The sequence below is a fragment of the Ostrinia nubilalis genome (assembly GCF_963855985.1).
Source record: "Ostrinia nubilalis chromosome W unlocalized genomic scaffold, ilOstNubi1.1 SUPER_W_unloc_8, whole genome shotgun sequence".
Taxonomy (NCBI): domain Eukaryota; kingdom Metazoa; phylum Arthropoda; class Insecta; order Lepidoptera; family Crambidae; genus Ostrinia; species Ostrinia nubilalis.
Genome location: NW_026973575.1, coordinates 1 through 20,504, shown reverse-complemented (window position 1 = coordinate 20,504; position 20,504 = coordinate 1).

The following is a 20,504-nucleotide window of genomic DNA, read 5'->3' as shown; positions in this document are numbered from 1 at the left end:
AAAGCTGTCAAAACGTACGAACTTGTTTACGTAAAAAGTTTTGTGTATAAACTTGGTGAAAATTGGATTAAAAGTGTACCTATTGACTTAAATTGGGTGTAAACACAATTCCTACAGCTTTTAAAGTGACTTTGAACAGTATACGTGAAAGTTAGAACTGTGTACGCGTGTATTTTGACGTTCGTATCTGGAGTTGTTGATATCGGTTCTATCCGCCGATATTCGTTCCCAACAGCTCATGTTACCATACGAATATACCGTGCTGCACTAACCACGTCTGGACTGCTGTATTTAGTGAAAGTTACGCATAATAATGGTCCTAACGAGATCGCGTACAAATAGCCCGGCGCAAAGGCCTGGGACGTCCACGGAGACACCAGCTGCGGCTGAGGTGGAGATGATGGAATCACCAAGGGAGTCTACAGAGGTGCGTGACGCACCTGGTCCAGTGATGGCTCCTGCACAACCGGTGCCTGTCGTTATGACGGACAGTCAATTGGCGTTGTTGCTGTCCCAGATTGGAAGCAGAGCTGCACCTGCAATGCAGTCTAACTTCGCTGCGTGCACACACCGATTTGATGGCAAGAAAAATGTCATCCCGTTCTTAGAAGCCATCGAGATCTACAAGGAAAGTGTTGCTATGACTGATGCTATGGCGATGCGTGGACTGCCGATGTTGCTGACAGACTTCGCTGCGGAGTGGTGGCAAGGTGTAAAGCATTCAGTTACGACATGGAGTGAGGCACTAGCATTATTGAGGAATACCTATGGACCAAGATTGCCCCCACACATGATATATAAGGAATTGTTCCGGAGAGAGCAGGGTGATGAAAACACAGATGTTTTTGTGTGCAAGTCAAGAGCACTACTATCACAGTTGCCTGCTAATACTATACCAGAGGACCCTGTGCAGTTGGATATGGTCTACGGGCTGCTGCACCGCCGTATTCGGAGACAAGTTGCCAGGACAAGCTTCTCATCCTTCCAGCAGTTGTTGGAGTTAGCACGTGTGGTGGAGGAGTTGGAAGAGGAGTGCCCAGCTGTTACCAAAACTGAGGTTACTTCGTCTGAGATGCCAACTAGGAGTGAATCTCATCCTCAGGACCGAACCACAGATAGAGATGCTGCTACAAATAGGAAGCCTAGGCTACGTTGTGCCTATTGTAAGCAATTCGGCCATATGAAAGATGAGTGCCAGAAAGGCCAACGGAAGAAGCAAAATGAGCAACTTGAGACAGAGCAAGAGGAAAGACCAGAATCTACAAAGCCACCTGTCACCTGTTTTGGTTGTGGTTTACCCGGAGTAATTAGATCTAATTGTCCAAATTGTAAAAGTACTAAATCTGACTGTAATGTTAATTTACCAGCATTTGCTGCATTTAGTCCTAAACTTATTGATGTTTGTATGAGACCTAAGCTAGGTATTGAAATCTTGGGATTGCATGGTTCTGCCTTGGTGGATACTGGGGCAAAGCAATCAGTAGCAAGTGATAGCTTGTATAAAGTGTTGGTGGAAAAAGGCCAAAAGTTTGATACAGTTAAATTGTTTATTAGTTTAGCTGATGGCTCTAAACAATGTAGAATTGTTAAAACTGCAAAAGTAAATGTAAAAGTTCATGCAATTGTAGTACCTACCTTATTTATTGTAATACCAGGTGCTACAGACTCTCTACTCGGTATGGATTTTATTCAGGATTCTGGCATGATACTGAACTTTACACAGAATTGTTATTCTTTTAGATCTCATCCTATGTCTTACCAGCTGAGGTATGAAACTGAGGACCCTGTTGGGGCCTGTGCTGCGGTTTCACCTGCTGTTGACCTCCGCGGCAAGGAAGGTGAGTTGTTGGAGGCTGCTGACTGGGAGTTGTTGAAGAAGCTCCGGTGTGCCAAGGGCATCTTCAAGCGAGGGGGAGCCCCCACGACATCTGCTGTCCAACATATAGGTACAGGTGAGAATGTCCCTGTAACCATACCACCTTACCATGCTTCTCCGGTAAAGAAGAGGTCAGGAAGAAGGATCTGAGACATGTTATCTCTGCTAAAGGTATAGTAACTGACCCATATAATGTCAGTCATCCTACTGATTCAACATTTACTATTTATAATATTATGTGTCCGGTAATAGACTTACCTCCCCTGAAGCACGTCGCACGGTGGATGCTGATGAAGCTCGGAGACCTGGACCTGGCATCATTAGAGATCAGGTATTACTCACCACTCACGCCCCCAGTCCTGCTGCTCGCGGCGTCACCCATAAGTTCTGTCCTCGTCGAGAAGGCCGTTACCGCCCTGGTAAGGTCATTAGTCCGACCACTTATGAGGTAATAGGTAGAGTCGGTCAAAGGTCGGTATCATGCCGAAGCCATTGTCCCTTATCATGGTCCGGGAGAGTTTATGGTAGTTCAGCATAGGAAGGCCAACCCACCTACGGGACGTTCAGGTGTGTTGGAGGGGGAGTCTATAGCAAACCTGCCTAGAGCGCCACCTATCGCCATGTAATTAGACTAATTTAAAAATTATTTTTGTCTATGGCAATGTAAGCTAATTGTCTTCTCTCTGGCCACCCGGCACATGTATTGTAACAGCACCGTAAATTTTTATAATAATCGTCAAGTAAGAGTGGAGTAAACTCGTTCACAGGTTTTCTGGACTTTTAATTCGGGCCCTTTCAAGATCCCTATATAGCATTATAATAGCAGTTTAAGTAGTAACATCGGACTTAAGGCTGACTTACGGCACTATATGGGACGCAGTGTGAACCATACAACGTACGTGAGTGTAATAAAGAATAACAAGTGGCTAAATGCACAGCTTTCAAAGTTATAAAGTCCGACAAAAGTATTCCAATGCTACCTAAAGTTCACGTGTGTCCTAAATTATTTCCACATTTTAATATTAGTTTGGTATTTGTACGTGAGTGCCAAGGGGAAACAACTCGGGCGGATAATCATTTATGCAAATGCAAAAAACACGGGTTTTAAATACTTAATAATGTTAATGCCATTGGGAATGCAACTTTATCGTGAAATGTATACATATTTACAGCTAAAATATTTACGCGCCTCTGTAAAAACGCGATATTCATTTTAAAATATTTAAAACTGGCTGAGAGGAAATCTACAATTTTCAGTTTTTGATATTGTATTGGCATTATAATTATATTACGGTAATTAATTATAACATGAAACCAAAACTCAATCGCTCTATCTGCGAATTTTGTGATAAATCTGCATTAATTTTGGAGATTTATTTGGTAAATATTTTAGTTGTACGCAGGAATGTGAGGCGCGGAAGCCAAACTGTTCGTTCATTAAGAGATTATTAGAAAAAACATAATCTCTTAATCGAGAGACAATTATACGTTCGTATAACTTACCCATGGTCTTTAAGAGACTAATGGGTCTGTAGCTTGTGGGGTCAGCCAGTTTCTTACCGGGCTTCGGGATGCCAATGACTTCTGCCTCTTTCCACGCGTCGGGAAAGATGCAGTGAGACATGGCCGCGTTGAATACAGCAACCAAGAGGTATACTAGGGGGGCGGGCAGGGCGCGTAAGACTCTATTAGAGATACGGTCCGGGCCGGGGGCTTTGTTGGGACGGAAACCTTTGATTATCGTTCGCACCTCGTCGACGTTGGTCGGGTCTAGGGTTGTGGTCGGAGGGAGGGCGGCTCTACGTTCGACTTCGCTGTCCACCATGCGGAGGTGGGCAGAGTCTACTGGGAGGGTACTGGGGGAGCACTGTGCTTCTAGACTTGTCGGCTAGACATTCGGCTTTGGCGTCGTCGTCAAACGCAAGCGTTTGATCGGGACGTAAAAGCGGTGGCGTGGACGCTACGGTGTCGGACTTAAAGGCTCTCGTCAACTTCCAATAGGCTTGGTGAGATGGCGAGATTTCTTTAAGTAGATCATCCCCCTCACTTTCTCGTTCTCCCCGACGTTGCTGCTCACGATGATAGTTGCGGCCGCGGCTCTCCCTTTCCGATGCCATCCGGTGCAGCTGGCTCCGTTCTCTCCGTAATTGGTCCTCCAGGTCCCGTATGCGTTGACGTTCACGTTCTAGGTCTACATCCTTCTTAAGTAAACTTCTGTCACGTTCCGTACTTCTCAGTCGGCTTCGGCTGCGGTGGCTTCGGCTACGGTAGCCCCGGCTTCCTCGGCGAGTACGGCTGCGACTGCGTCGCATCGATTCTCGGCTACCACCAGCTGTTTGTTTTTCAGGCGTCTTCAAACGGCGCAGCGGTGGTAATTCATCATCGTGCGGCATTATTCTGAAACTCGAAAACGTAAGCTATGTATTTGTCCTTTATTAAATACTTGATATCCTGTTATCTCGAAAACGGTGCGTCCTAGCGCAAAAATAACAAAATTTTGGCCCCCGTAGACTCCATACTGAGCACAGGTCTCATTATACAAGTTAACAAAAATGACCTTCGAATGACCTTTCAAGTTTTCTAAAAATTAAAACTGTAATAAATACCAATATTTAGTTTTAAAGTGTTATAAAATGCAAAAAGAAATGTTTTCAGCTACCTACGTAAGTAATTAAAGTGCAAAAATAAGAAATAAATAAAAAATACTGTAAGTGGGTACATCCCACTTCTGAAATGTAATAAAACTCACATTATTTTCCAAGTAGACTTCTATTTTCTTCAGATACTCGTTATAGGTTCCAGGCACGTCTGTCCACGACAACGGCTCCAGCAAAAGTGATTCGATTCGCCATGTTTTTATCCCTCCTCAATTTAGCAGCCGGTGTTGCCAATAAAAATATTTAAGTTTTAGCCTTGTTTCCACTAGGGGGCACTTTGTGCGCACTAGTGAAAACAAGGCTTTATTCCATCGACCGTAGTTTTTAAAATTTAGCACGGTGTTGCCAGTAATAAAAATATAAATATTCGTTCGGAAATAGATAATTTTAATGAAACCTAACAAAAGCATTAAACAAATGTTTTCCATTAATAATTTTAAATAAGAATGCAATTTACGAGTTCATTTTAAGTGTTTATTATTTAATTAAAAAAAATATACTTCGAATATTGTGTGGCTGGCATACATTTAGTATGGAGGCTGAAAACATTGAATTTTCGGATAGATCCAGTAAATTCTGTAACCTATTACTGATACCGTTTGAAAGGGCTCGTGAAGCACTTTCAGGATCAGTAATTAGTTTTTCAATATCTTGTATAGTTTAGAAATAATCGAGTGAGATCACTTATCGTTTCCACCCTGTATAGTTCCTGCAATGTGTTAACTGTCCGCCAATTATACATAATGCACACATTACTTAAACAACACACCTCGCACTTTTATGTTGCTGACACCACTAATAAAAGACGGAAAGACATGGGTACTTCTCATTTACACTCAAATTTGATGGTCACACAATAATAGTTCATAAACGGTATATGTTAGAACAATGACTTTGAAATCAGGTGATAACATATCTATTTAGCTACATACAAAATAAATTTTATCGTAATAGAAGCAAAAATAATACGAAAAAATTACATGAAACAATACAAAACGGGGTCATTTTTCGCGTTCTCATCGTGTCACACCTTGGGTTGCAATGAAACATTTGGTTACTGCATTCACAATTTTCATTCAATTTGAGTGTAGCATATTATACTAAAATCATCGTAATATATAAAATCATAGTATATTTATTTACTTTCCACACAATAGTCGAAAAAATATCTTCTTATAATTATTTCGAATTGAGGAAGGAAAATACGTTGGTCACACGATTTTAGGTACCTAAAATTTTGAGTAATCATACAAGATTGCCGTTAAACCGAACGCCATTAACCAATCACTGTGTTCTATTCAGTTAACGTCAGTCGCGCTTCTGCCATTGCGGAGGAGGGATAAGTCGATCGTCGCTCCGCGAAAAAAATACGTAACTTTTTGTGATTATCCATAGACATTGCGTTGCTTGCTTGATCAATATTTTCTACCTCTAAAATTTAAACAATTTAATTTAATACTTAGGCCATTGAAAACTTAACATGTTAGACTTATTTGTGTAGTATTCGACTTGAACCGTTAAACTCAAATTTAGGGATAATGAATAAAAAACTAAAATTTTTGTCACCTTCGTGGCATCACCTTTGTGGAGTTTTATACACGAAGGTGATTTTAGGCCACGAAAGTGATTTCTTGCTTTGGTTTATTTTAAAATATAATGACTGGTGTTTAAGTTTTTACAATATTTTAATAACGAATAAATTATACGTGTTAAGTAGAGTTCAGTACATCAATAAAAAAATAAGGGCCTCGTATTTTTTGGTCTGTGTGACTGTATGTATGTCTGTATATGTGACTGTGTATCTTTTTGTAAGATAAATTTAATCTGAAGTTTGAGTTAGCTCATTAAACACCTTCAGCTATCTGGAACATCCTCGATACGCCTCCATAAGTTAACCAATGCGTTTAGACTGGAGAGAGGAGTCCGTCAGGGTGAAACCATATCGCCTAAGTTGTTTAACGCTGCCCTTGAAAATATCATTAAAGAGCTAGATTGGACAAGCAAGGGAATAATAATCGATGGAGAAAGGCTAAACAACCTGCGATTTGCCGACGATATCGCACTGATCAGTGATAGCATTGAAGATATGATTGATATGGTAGACCAACTACAACGTGAATCAGCAAAAATAGGGTTAAAAATGAATTTGTCAAAAACGAAAATCATGACGAACATTGAAAATGCGAAAAATCACGTCCTACCTGTAGAATTGGTCGACCACTACATCTATCTAGGCCACAAAATCACTCTGAATTCTGAGAATCAGGTTGCGGAAGTAGGAAGGCGCATCGGACAAGCTTGGGCGGCATTCGGGGCAAACAGCCATGTTCTACGGTCCAAGAAAATTGCTCAACACCTAAAGACCAAGGTGTTCAACCAGTGTGTACTGCCGGTTTTCGTGTATGGGATGGAGACCACGACCCTGACAGAAAAGTCTGCTGAGAGACTCCGAGTCGCACAACGAGCAATGGAAAGACAGATGCTTGGCGTCTCCCTACAAGATCACAAAACGAACGAGTGGATCAGAGAAAAGACGAGGATCAGCGACGTGGTGGAAGAGATAGAGAGCCGTAAATGGAGATGGGCAGGACTCATTGCACGGATGAACCAGGATCGCTGGGCCAGAAAGACCCTGGAGTGGAGACCCCGCAATAACACCCGCGGCAGGGGAAGACCGCCTAAACGATGGACAGACGATATCCGGCAGCAGGCTGGAGTGAACTGGATGCGTGTGGCCAGGGACAGAAAACGGTGGAGGGTTGAAGAGGAGGCCTATGTTCGAAGGCGAACCCAAAGGCTGACATAGATAGATAGATTGAGTTAAAAGTTGTACAACAAAAATACGAGGCCATCTGGCCTCAATAAATAAACATATTTTTTGTTGAGGGACTGATAAGTTAAGAGTTCTTTTTTATTGAGGTACTGATAATCCTTTTTTTTTGCTTCTTTAGCATTTCAGAATGCCACCAGTATCACCCTTAAAACCAATTGCGTAGAATCTTGTAACTTAGTACTTAGGTGACATTATGGGTAAAATTTTATCTTGTATTTAAGTACCTACCTATTTATATTATGTTATTGCCATTTATCTATGAAAATAAGACAAAATATATGTTTTATAAATACTTAAGAGTCATTTACAGTAGTAAAGTTTGAAAAAAATATTGCTGTGAAGTACAGAATCACTTTCGTGGCATCAAAAAATTCAAAACGTTAAAGCTTCCAAACCAGACTCACTATTTGACTGATTTACTGAGAATACACTCTTCACATCAAGCGCTATAATTTTTGTTTACAAAAAGTTGAAATAAGTTAAAAATAAAATTTGCCACGAAGGTGACGATGAGAACCGTGGCGATGAGAAATACCCACATAGTCTGCACTTCGCAATCCATCTCCAAATTTATTTATACAAATAGATTTTTTACTTTCCTCGGTCCGTTTCTGTACAATAAATTAAATAAGACTCTTAACATATACAGGGTGGAAACGATAAGTGATCTCACTCGATTATTTCTAAACTATACAAGATATCGAAAAACTGGTTACTGATCCTGAAAGTGCTTCACGAGCTCTTTCAAACGGTATCAGTATTAGGTTACATAATTCACTGGATCTAGCCGAAAATTCAATGTTTTCAGCCTCCATACTAAATGTATGCCAGCCACACAATATTAGAAGTGTTATTTTTTTTATTAAATAATAAACACTTAAAATGAACTCGTAAATTGCATTCTTATTTATAATTATCTATGGAAAACATTGGTTTTACGCTTTACTTGCTATAATATTATCAAGACATGAGTGCCATGAGTGTGGCAGTACTAAATGTATGGAAGCTGGAAACTTTGAATTTTCGGATAGATCCAGTTTATTTTATAACTTATTATTGGTACCGTTGGATAGAGCTCGTGAAGTACTTTCAGGATCCGTAACCAGTTTTTGGATATCTTGTATAGTTTTTTATATTAAGTGGTTTTACTAAATGTATGGAAGCTGGAAACATTGAATTTTCGGATAGATCCAGTTTATTTTGTAACCTATTATTGGTATGGTTGGATAGAGCTCGTGAAGCACTTTCAGGATCAGTAGCCAGTTTTTGGATATCTTGTATAGTTTAGAAATAATCGAGTGAGATCACTTATCGTTTCCACCCTGTATATGCCCTAAATTTATGTAACTGTAAAATAGCCGTATTTAAGTACCTTCAATGTTTGACATAAGGGAGAGTCCGGTAATTTGGACCAGTTTTTTTCAATCCCATTTTACACATAGTTTTCTTTTGTTTTTGCTAATGTTCATGGTATATAATTAAAGAGAAATTATTCAACTTACTATTTCATAGGTATTAATCAACATAATTGTTGTATATTTAGCACAATTCAACAAAATACGAGTTCAGAGCTTCGGTCCAATTTAGCCAACCGGTTCGATAATTTATACCACAGGGTTACTAAATTGGATTTCAATAAATTTCAAGCCTATAAAAAAACTATGGCAAAATATTATACGATACATTCTTAACAAATTAGGTAACGAAAAGGAACAGTAGTTAATAACAAAGACAATCGATATTGTTTTACACGTTATCACGATTTTGAGTAAAAGTTTTGTAATTCCAATTATCGTAACGCACACTTGTACCTAATCTACTTTGCCAGTCTTTTGCTTTCATTTATTGTTAGTCAAACATAACTACGCTATTATAACTTCAAAATATGATTTACTAAAAAAAAAATGACAAAATCCTTTGGTAAAGTTCCATACAACTTGATGTGGTACAATTTAGCCGACTAGGTGATAGTGCTTTTAAAAAATCGGTAAAAAATATATAGCTTATAAATACCGAAAAATGTTTCAAATAATTGTAATCCACGCTAATTTACGCTTCTAAATAATATATTAGAAACACCCTGTGATTAAATTTAACAAAATTACAAACTAAACATGCATTGTCAAAAGTTACTTGAAAACAATGAAAAAATACTTTTCAAAATAAAACACACGTGTTCGTTGTCACGCCAAAAATACATTCAATACCTAAATACTTTACGAAATATGAGGGTGGTACAATTTACCCGGCGGTACAATATACCGAACTCTCCCCTATGACTTAACTGAGGAGCTACTTGTAGTACCTATGTAATCTAAGTTTTAACCTAAGTATTCTTAAAAATTTTATTTAATATAGCAAATTGTTAATTTATTTAATTACTATAGCTATTTAATGTGTGAGCTTTTTTCGCCTGAAACACAGGTTTTTAACCTAGCTCAGGCAGGTGTCCGGGCATGTGGTGATCAAACTTTAAGGGCGTAATCTATGGGCAATTTTATCGATGAAAATACTTCAAAAGACAATGCCGGAAATTGGCGTCTTTTTTTTTTCGCGCGGCCATCGACCAAACTTTCTTTTTTGATTACAAAATAGTGTAATAAACCAAACTTACTATGACATGTATACCTCTAAACTCAGTCTGAACTGAGTTACGAGCATTAGAAATTTGATGATTTTCATACTAGATTTGCTTTTTGCGCGCAGTTTTATAAAAAATTGCAACAAAATAGTGACATTGTATGTGTAAACAAACAACACCATCCATTAAAGGCTCCAGATATCAGTATGGAGCAGAATCAGCGCAATAAAAAAATAGCGCAATAATTGTTGAACAAAGATACCCCTTCCCAGCGATTTCCATAGCGCACGCGACATGCGAAAATGCACTGACTGAAAGAATCACACAACCTATTCCGATTACTATGGAAACCGCTGGGAATGGGTATCTCAGTTCAACAATTACGTCGAAACTAATAGACGTAGACTAATAAATTTACATTCGTTTCGTAGAATGGCTCAAATACTATATATACAATGCAAATAAAACATACCTTAACGACCTGGTTTTTCTTGTGTTGGGAAATAACTGAAAAAGGTGTGAAAAAAATCATGTTTATTTCTAATTAAATCCATTCTTACTCCCTTAAAATGTATGAAACTTGTGTCTGTTTTCTACTTCTACTAAAAAATAATTTTATTGGCTATCGCATGATATAAAATATTTGCTTATTAATGTGAAGTTACACACGCTATCACTTGTTTTTGAAGGAAGAGGTGAAAACTAAAAATTAAAAACTTAAATCCTTGTAAATATGCGAGAAATGGGTCAAGCCCCAAATTTAAAGTATTTTCACCGATAAAATTGTCCATAGATTACGCCCTTAAAGTTTGATCACTACATGCCCGGACACACTGTATATCTTTCTTCTACAGGGTGTTTCTTGTAAGGTGTCAAGCCGAAGGCAGGTGATAGGTGAGGACTAGACCTATCGATTTCACCCCCATGTATGTTTTACGATTTTTCATAGTTTAGAAGTTATCGTTAATTTTGTGATTTTTTCAAATTGTATGACCCAGTAGGCTTTAAATTTTTTTATCTTTTTTTGGGTCGACTTTTCTCAGATTTGTTTTTTTTGACAGATTTCCTATTAATTGCAGATTTTTGAAAAAAATAATCAACTTCCTATCTTTGATGCAAGATACAAAATTTTTGCTAGAAACATAAAAAATATGCTATTAGCGGAACATTCTAAAATTTTCAACTTAAAAGTTAAAAAAAAAAAAAGAAATTCCATAGGTCCAAAATAATTTTAAAAACTGCGCAGTTTTCTGAACTTTCATAATAACACAAAAAAAACATGTACTTAATAGGCCATTATTTTCTGTAATCGCTCCACTAAAGTGGTAAGTCGGAGATTCCGTTACATGTTTTTGACTTTCTTAGGACTAACTAATGATTGCAATTCTCTAAGTTTACGTTACGTAGAACACATTTAAAGACAATAACTGAACAGAACATTTTTTTATCCACAACGAGGAATCTCTTGCCCTTCATCTGACCTGATGAAAACTGATGGATGATCAGCGAGCTTCACTCGGAATCCTAATCCACAGAGGAATTGGCTGTCCTAAATAGGTGGCCTTACCACTAGACCACAGTGGTGGTTGTTACTTTACGATTAAATTCGATATACCTACATATTAGAGTGTGAAAGAAAGGGAAAGAGTTTGTGTGTGTGTGTGTGTGTGTGTGTGTGTGTGAGAGAGAGAGAGAGAGAGAGAGAGAGAGAGAGAGCAAAAATAGGTGTAATGATTTAATTTAAAGTAAATGTTCATAATGTCCGCCGTTGACCTCAATGCACATTCGACAACGACGCAAAAAAATTCTTCGTAAAACCTTCTTCATCATTTTAATTTGGTTTTGTGCTTCAGTCAGCTTTGTCCGCAGTTCATCAATATTTTCATATTCCCTATTGTATACCAGATGAATGGCAAGAGCTTCCTCGTTGTGGATAAAAAAAAATTCTGTTCAGTTATTGTCTCTAAATGTGTTCTACATAACGTAAACTTAAGGGATTGCAAACATTACTTAGTCCTAAGAAAGTCAAAAACATGTAACGGAATCTCCGACTTACCACTTTAGTGGAGCGATTACAGAAAATAATGGCCTATTAAGTACATGTCGATGCCTCCTAAGTAAACTATCGTATGTCTTAAAACCAAACTTTACAGTAGAGCCATTTAAAGATATTTATGTGTGCAGTTTTCCCATCTTTTGAGCTAGGGATACGATTTTTTCAAAACTTATAATCAATTTAAGGTGTATTCTCATACAATAACATTTATTTGTAAATATATTGTAGTTTTGGAGATATTGTTGTTACGGTGTTTTACGGCGGATAAAATTAGTCATAGAAATCGTAACATAACTATACAATTATTTACTTTGTCAAGCTGTAGGTAAAATATATAGTAAGAGTCACATACTCCATTGTACGGGAACATAATCATTTATACTGTCGAAGGTATGTTACATATTTATTAATTTTTCATTGTAAATTCATGCTAAAACTAAATTATTCAATTAGGTACTCATCTATTTCGGACAAAAGGATTCACAAAATCAATTTGAACACAATGAAAGTCTTGAAATGAAACCTCTGTTTTAAATACCATATTTATTAATTTGTACCAAAGAATCACGTTATAACAGTCTTTCTTTCTTATGAAAATATAATTAAAATAGTTTTAAATTAACATAGAATGTGAAGTTATTACAAATAATTAAATCAAAAGTAATTAACTGACAAGATCAAATATTTTTTTTTTGTTTTCTAATAAACATTGATTATTTTTGAAACATAGCAATTACGATTAAATTAAAAAGTTTTATTTATAAAGTGATAAAAGGAATATTTATCTTCTTTATTAACCTTAAAATAAGCAAAATCTATTCTTAATTGATAAAATCAATTAACAAAGTTACATCGTTATTGTTCTTACTTTAAAAAAAAGTATTTAATCTTATTAGAGCCTCTAATATTATTCAAAAATTGTACATAAGGAATCTATATAATAGGTAACATGAATAATAATTAATGATAATTCAGTAAATTGTGTTTTTTTTTCTGAAATCAATTAAGTTTAAGTTATGAGTTATTTTTTTCTACTGGACTTTTAAAGATATTTATTTTATTTAGTTACATTTTATGTATTTTTATAAGTAATCAATAATAGGTAAAAAACTTTATAACCAAGAAAAGTTAATCTGAATCAGTCTCAGCATTATGATTAGAAGAATCTACAAGAAGATTGTGATAGAATTGGTGATGCACCGCTGGAATGACACCTCTAGTACAAAGGCTTACCAAGTATTTTTTTTAACTTTAGTTATAGTAGCACATGGTTAAAAAGGGGGCAAACATCAGAGTAATCTTGCTGTCGTCGTCTCGTGTTAGTTTTAGTAACAACAGTCATAAATATTGAGACTCATCCAAATGATATTTATAATGGAGTTTATTTGGCTCAGAAGGAAGCACCTTGACTTCTTTTATTTTCATCCATTGCACAACAGCGTTCAAGTTCTTGGTCCAATTTTTACAGCCTAAGGTTGACTTAAAATCCAAAAATTTGGTATGATCCAACTCGATTACAGTACATGGTTGTAGTTTCATGCTTTGATTGAAAGATGTGCCAAAAATAAATGTATTTATACTCCTTTAGAATGGTTTTCATTGGTACGATGGGCTAAACAAGATGGGAAACCATACAGGGTGACTTTTGTATCAGTATCCAAATTTTTTCCTGACATTAGGTATCGTTTATAGATGACATTTTTAATAAAAAATAGGTAGGTCAAATTTTAACATCAACTATTTTTTTCCTAACCAATTAATCACGTAGTGTGGTTACCGCGCTTAGCGCGTAAACATTTTGCGGGAGAGCTGGTCGAGCGGAGAGCTGGCAACGTGTGGCAACGCTCGACCGGCCGGCCTGGCCGCGCGGCGCTTCAATCAGTCGCCCGCGCAACCCATTACGAGACGCGCGTATCGCTGCGCGCGCCGATCGTTCCGTCGTGCGGTCAACGTAACGATGTATTCGCAGCGCGAGTGTTATGAAATGATTCGGTGCTACATTTTAAGTGGAGAGAGTTTGAACCGGGCCCAGAGGAATACCTCGACTTCGTAACCAAGGACTAAACCCAACAGTGCCAAACCGGTGAACGATTTTAGCGGCAAACTGAAGCGAGATCCGCGAGCAAGTAGGTAATAGGGTGGAGCGAAATTTTTTTTTTCAGATATCTGTAATGTAATAGTCAAAATTTTGTGCCTTTAGGGCTTAAATGAAGTCATGCAAAATATTAATCAATTCGGTTTAGAGTAACTGCCTCCGCATCGACACTGAATTTATAAAAAAAGTTGGTTTTAGACCTCACTTAGGCGCCACATATCTGTGCAATATTTAAATAAAAATACTATTTTTTTGTCACAAATCGTTTACTGATATGCTATATTTTCAATGTAAAATACACAAAAAAGCCAGGCTTTGGGTTTATAATTTTTATAAGGGCGTGAGAGAACGCGAGAAGAGAATTTTTCTGGCCCTTTTCGCGACTCGCGTCTTTGTCAGATAGTCTACTGGAAAAGCTCTGGAAACATGTGAGAAACTGTCTATCTATAAATTTGAACAAATTGAAGGACAAATGTGATCAGAAATGGCCAATTATTATCTGAGTACTGATCAGCAGAACTTGCATAAAATTGCTTCGGCGGTAATTAGGCGTATTCTCACAAAATCTCGCAATAATTTCTCCTGGTGAATTGTAACATGCCCGTTAGATCACACGAGCGTACCGAATACTACGTTTGTATTGTAGAAACTTAAAATCCAATAGAAATTTTGATACCTCTGGCTACTATTGTGGTTAAAGTCTATGCTTCTTCCTGGTTTTTGATTAAGACAAAACCATCATGCAAAGATGGCACCCGTCATCTGTTTAAAATTATTATGGCCTCGAGAGGCCTGCCAGATACCCTATGACAGATTAAAGAACTAGTTACCCGGAGAAAAAGCTATTACGAGTATCCTGATAGCAGTCTTCTTACGATGTCAGAGAGCTGGCCGCTCGTCGCATACTAAAGTCACACAGTACGAGTCACCCTTCAATACCTAGATTTTTTTAAGTACTAGTGATACACTTTAATGCTATTTTATATATTTATTTAATTTACTTAACCAAACAGCCGCTTTTGAGATATTTATTTGACTAAGAAATTCAGCACATTGTCAAATCTGGTGGTGAGAGCAACCCTTTGTTTTAAGGCTTCTCTACCTCACTCAAGCTGTTGAGGGACCTGTGAAGATTACGATCAAAGATTCTATTTCTCACTGCATCCAGAAAGTCACTAATAAGGTGCAATAAAAGTCAAGCTGGAATCGCGAAACGTGATGCCTAAATTTTGATCAAAAATGGATTTTCAAGCATAATAATTAAAGTAATTTATCTAATTCTTGTATGTATTTCTTGTTATATTACCTTAGTAAATATCTAATCTATAAATTATCTGTCATTTAATACCTTCTTACTAATAAATAGAGCGCAATATTTCACCTTAGACGACTTTCAACTTTAAATAAAATTTTAAAATTTTGAAGTCACTGCGGAGGCAGAAGATATTCATTAAATGGGATAAAAAATTACAGTTATTTATACTTTCATATAAGGCACAAATCCCCCCCTATTAGAACTTCGAAACTAAAAAAAATTTTTTTCCCATACAACCGTGCTCCACCCTAGTAGGTAAGTACCTACACGAGACGCGAAGTGCGAAATGACACTGTAGTTTTAAATAAACTCAAAGACAATGTACAAAAGCGTGCAAGTCTGTCTGGAGAAAAATGGTATGCACTTTGGGCAATTATTAAAATAACTACTCATAATTTGTTAGTTTGTTGTTAGGTTAGGTAGGTTTGGTAAGCAATCTCAATTATTGCACATGAAAATAACGATAAATACCCCCGAATAGGTACACAAGAAAAGTAGTGTTACCGCTCTCGGTGATTTTATTTTATTTTTGATAGCGTAATTATTGTCGTAGGTATTTAATTTTTCTACCATAAATTAGTAAGTCTGTTTAATTAAAACTAATTACCACTTTGAAATCTTTTGCATTTTGACGGTCCTAAGCCCGTGAAAGTATGAAGGGAAAATCGACAACTTATAAATCGTATCGCAATGAATGAAATGCGGCGCGGGCAGGCGCGTACGTGTGTGCGTGCGTAAGCGAGTGAGCCGTGACCACGGTGTAAGTGTTTTTTCAGACTGTTTCTGGGTGCTTTATTTTGACATTTTTGTACTGGACGATACAAAAATAAAAAATACGTGTTTTGTCTTTCGCTTCATAGATTATTATATTAAAATTTGGATACTGATACAAAAGTCACCCTGTATACTGTAATCGAGTTGCATCATACCAAATTTTTGGATTTTGAGTCAATCTTAGGCTGTAAAAATTGGACTAAGAACTTGAACGGTGATGTTGTGTTCAAATAAACTCCATTATAAATATCATTTGGATGAGTCTCAATATATGACTGTTGTTACTAAAACTAACAACACGAGACGACGACAGCAAGATTACTCTGATGTTTGCTTCCTTTTTAACCATAAAAATATGCTACCTATAAGCAAAGTTAAAAAAAATACTTGGTAAGCCTTTGTACTAGAGGTGTCATTCCAGCGGTGCATCACCAATTCTATCACAATCTTCTTGTAGATTCTTTTAATCATAATGCTGAGAGTGATTCAGATTTACTTACTTTTTTTAGTTATAAAGCTTTTTACCTATTATTGATTACTTATAAAAATACATAAAAATGACACTAATTAAAGAAATTTAGTTTGTCACAGATCGTCATAAATTATAGCCTATATGTTATGTTATTCTGGGTTATAAACAAAAATACTGTAAAGTTTCATCAAAATCTGTTCGGTAGTTTTTGCGCGAAAGAGTTACAAATTTCCAGACATCCGGGATAGGGTGTCTGGATATCATCCAGACACCCTAACTTTCGCATTTATAATATTAGTAGGATCGAAGTACCTTCATCACTAAGTAAATCACTGGAGATCAAATTAGAAAATGTTTGGATTTCTTTTAAATCAGCTCCTTCAGGCAATGGCGAATCTGAAAATATTAAAAAAACACAAACATAAAATATAATTTAAATTCACAACGAAGACGAAAAAATCGTAATTAAACGTTACAATAGGAATAAATACTCAATTTACCAACGTAAACAATATTAAATTGCACATACAATATCAAACGTACGAAAACAAACCACGTTAATAATCGTATGTATTACATACGATAAAAAATAAATTTAATTGACAACGTTTATCATGGTATGTAAAACATGCGATACTTTGTTAGCTTAAAAAAGAAACGTAAAGAATCGTATGTGTTAATTACTATAGTTTTGAATAGCTAGTAACAAAATATAAGGCAATTTTCAACACCAAAAGGAAAACTGTAATTACTACTTACCTAATAGTATGCGCTCGCTAGCGGTGAACCAAACCGCTTCTCCCCTGTAGACGATCGCACAGGACATTACGATAGTATACGTTGCGATCGTGGATTACATACGATTGAATACGTGTGAAAAATCTTTTATTTTAAATGATATTGCAATTTTTGTTCGCGGGTTCGATAATACGTATTTTAGTAATTATAAAATGCTTATAAAGTCAAAATTGATATTTTGTGGCTTACGATTATTTACTTAGGAGGCATCGATGTTTTTTTGTGTTATTATGAAAGTTCAGAAAACTGCGCAGTTTTTAAAATTATTTTGGACCTATGGAAGTTCTTTTTTTTTTCAAACTTTTAAGTTGAAAATTTTAGAATGTTCCGCTAAAAGCATATTTTTTATGTTTCTAGCAAAAATTTTGTATCTTGCATCAAAGATAGGAAGTTGATTATTTTTTTCAAAAATCTGCAATTAATAGGGAATCTGTCAAAAAAAAAAAATCTGAGAAAAATCGACCCAAAAAAAGATAAAAAAATTTAAAGCCTACTAGGTCATACAATTTGAAAAAATCACAAAATTAACGATAACTTCTAAACTACGAAAAATCGTAGAACATACATATGTATAATATACAGGGTGTTTCTTGTAAGGTGTCAAGCCGAAGGTAGGTGATAGGTGAGGACTAGACCTATCGATTTTACCCCCATGTATGTTCTACGATTTTTCGTAGTTTAGAAGTTATCGTTAATTTTGTGATTTTTTCGAATTTTATGACCTAGTAGCAGGCCTGGCTCACTCCGCGCGGTACATCCGATAATTACCTACAGCGAAGCGCCCCGCCGGCGGGTATTATATCAGTCGAGTGTCACGCGCGCGCCCGTCGTCAGGACGCTGGCGTGCGTTGTAGTACCTAATTCTATGATCGAAGTATTATTTAAAAATGGACATAAAGAGAAAGAAAAATTGTGCGGCGTTCGGGTGTTTAAATTCGAAAAGAAATCTACCGGATTTATCTTTTTTTTCGCTTCCCAAAGATGCTGAAAGGTATGTTGGCCATGTAGGTAATCAATAATTCTTAGGATAGTATAGGAACCTAACCTACCATGACTACTGCTCAGAATGCGTTCGTTCGTTTCAGCCAAATGACGTCCACTGCTGGACAAAGACCTCTCCCAAGGTTTTCCATAATGAATGCGTACTTACATACATACGTGTCATGAGGTACGTACCTCATGACATATAAGTAGATTAATTATTTTTTTCACTAGACAGCAACCCTAACAGCGTAAGAAGAGTTCAGAGGCACGCGATAGAAAGAGACAAAACTTGTAGGTGAATAAAATTGTAGGTACGTAGTGCTGTGCGAGCTGAATTCCACTGTATCGCGTCGCAGCAAGACTCGCATTTATTTAAATCGTCTTGCGGAGTAATCCTTCTGTACCTGTACTATTACTTATTCTGTGCTAGTAGGCTTTAAATTTTTTTATCTCTTTTTTGGGTTGACTTTTCTCAGATTTATTTTTTTTGTCAGATTCCCTATTAATTGCAGATGTTTGAAAAAAATAATCACCTTCCTATCTTTAATTCAAAATACAACATTTTTGCTAGAAACATAAAAAATATGCTTTTAGCAGAACATTCTAAAATTTTCAACTTAAAAGTTTGAAAAAAAAAAGAACTTCCATAGGTCCAAAATAATTTTAAAAACTGCGCAGTTTTCTGAACTTTCATAATAACACCAAAAAAACATGTACTTAATAGGCCATTATTTTCTGTAATCGCTCCACTAAAGTGGTAAGTCGGAGATTCCGTTACATGTTTTTGACTTTCTTAGGACTAACTAATGTTTGCAGTCCCTAAGTTTATGTTATGTAGAACATATTTAGAGACAATAACTGAAAAGAACATTTTTTTATCCACAACGAGGAAGCTCTTGCCCTTCATCTGGTATACAACAGGGAATATGAAAATATTGATGAACTGCGGACAAAGCTGACTGAAGCACAAAATCACATTAGAATGCAAGAAGAAGCTTTTGTAAATTTACGAAGAATTTTTTTGCGTCGTTGTCGAATGTGCATTCAGGTCAACGGCGGACGTTTTGAACATTTACTTTAAATTAAATCATTAGACCCTTTTTTGCTCTCTCTCTCTCTCTCTCACACACACACACACACACACAGACACACGCGCACACACGCATACACACACGCATACACACACACACACACACACACACACACACACACACACACACACACACACACACACACACACACACACACAAACTTTCCCTTTCTCTCACACTCTAATAGGTAGGTATATCAAATTTAATCGTAAAGTAACAATCACCACTGTGGTCTAGTGGTAAGACCACCTATTTAGGACAGCCAATTCCTCTGTGGTTAAGGATTCCGGGTGAAGCTCGCTGATCATCCATCAGTTTCCATCAGGTCAGATGAAGGGCAAGAGCTTCCTCGTTGTGGATAAAAAAATGTTCTGTTCAGTTATTGTCTCTAAATGTGTTCTACGTAACGTAAACTTAGGGGATTGCAAACATTAGTTAGTCCTAAGAAAGTCAAAAACATGTAACGGAATTTCCGACTTACCACTTTAGTGGAGCGATTACAGAAAATAATGGCCTATTAAGTACATGTTTTTTTGTGTTATTATGAAAGTTCAGAAAACTGCGCAGTTTTTAAAATTATGTTGGACCTATGGAATTCCTTTTTTTTTCAAACTTTTAAGTTGAAAATTTTAGAATGTTCTGCTAAAAGCATATTTTTTATGTTTCTAGCAAAAATTTTGTGTCTTGCATCAAAGATAGGAAGGTGATTATTTTTTTCAAACATCTGCAATTAATAGGGAATCTGTCAAAAAAAAGAAATCTGAGAAAAGTCAACCCAAAAAAAAGATGAAAAAAATTAAAGCCTACTAGGTCATAAAATTTGAAAAAATCTCAAAATTAACGATAACTTCTAAACTACGAAAAATCGTAGAACATACATGGGGGTGAAATCGATAGGTCTAGTCCTCACCTATTACCTGCCTTCGGCTTGACACCTTACAAGAAACACCCTGTATAAAGCTCGATTACCAC